The 1,086-nt window shown below is 56.2% G+C and overlaps 1 pseudogene; it reads left to right on the forward strand.

Moving 5' to 3' along the window:
* Positions 1–179: 179 nt before the first annotated feature.
* LOC102240118 lies at positions 180–872 on the forward strand (annotated as a pseudogene).
* The last annotated feature ends 214 nt before the right edge of the window (positions 873–1,086 follow it).

The following is a 1,086-nucleotide window of genomic DNA, read 5'->3' on the forward strand; positions in this document are numbered from 1 at the left end:
CTCAGGCGGGCGATGCCACTTCCTGGTGTGCCGAGGAAGCTTGTGCAGGCGGAGCGTACTCACGCCATTGCATCTGCCGCAGCACTGAGATAAATCTCCTGAGCTCTCCCTACACAGAGATACCACGTTGTCATATTCAAAAGTCCAGTTTTCAGCACTTCAGTCCTCAGACAGAGGAGATGAGAGGTTCTGAGGGCAATGCTGTCCTGCTGACCCAACAGGACCCAGAGGTGGGCTTGGTCCAGCGCCAGCTTCAGCCGCTGTGGGGCGAGGCGACCGCCAAGGTGTTGGTGCTGAACCTGGCGGTGCTGGAGAACCCGAGCCCTTCCACAGCCCCCTTCTGGTTCCAGGTCAGCTTTGAGTGCAATGAGACTCTGGTGGACGGCCTGGAGTTGCAGATCATTTATGTTGGCTCAGCTGAGACTGAGGAGTTTGATCCAACCCTAGACTCGGTGCTGGTTGGCGGTGCAGGGAGACACGTGTTCATCTTTCAGGCTGATGTCCGCAACTCATCCCTCCTCCGTGAGAGCTATGCCTTCGGTGTGCCCTTGGGCCTCATCACCTGCACCGACCATAGACTATTAAGGAGTTCACCCGCGTGGGCTATTAAATCAACAATGAGTACCCCAACCCAGAGATATAGAAGAACCCAAAGCCAGACCTCTCTCAGTTCCAATGGATCATCTTGGCTGGAATCCCTTGGTGATCCGTTTCCACATCCACTGGGACAACCACACAGACAGGCTGGAGGTCATAGAAAACTAGGACCCACTCTAACCTCAGCCTCCCCATCAACTGCACCTCTGTCAAGGGCTTGGGGCACCCTGTTCATCCCTGGCCTCCTCCCGGAGAACTACATGGACTCCATGTAACTGCGGAACTCCAGGCCCTACCTGGGCCCAGCTGGGACTAAGGCCAGTCTCCAACACACCTGGAGGGGGCAGTCAGGCCTCCTGGAGAGTCCTGTGGGGGGCCATCTGGAAGACTTTGGGGACATCAACTGCATTCAGGCCTGTCAAACTTGTCTGCAAGGAAAAAACCGGCCTCAGGTCTCTCCCAGTCTTATCCCAGAAGGATTAGCTCACC

The sequence above is a fragment of the Myotis brandtii genome, unplaced genomic scaffold (genome assembly GCF_000412655.1).
Source record: "Myotis brandtii unplaced genomic scaffold, ASM41265v1 scaffold2170, whole genome shotgun sequence".
Lineage (NCBI taxonomy): Eukaryota > Metazoa > Chordata > Mammalia > Chiroptera > Vespertilionidae > Myotis > Myotis brandtii.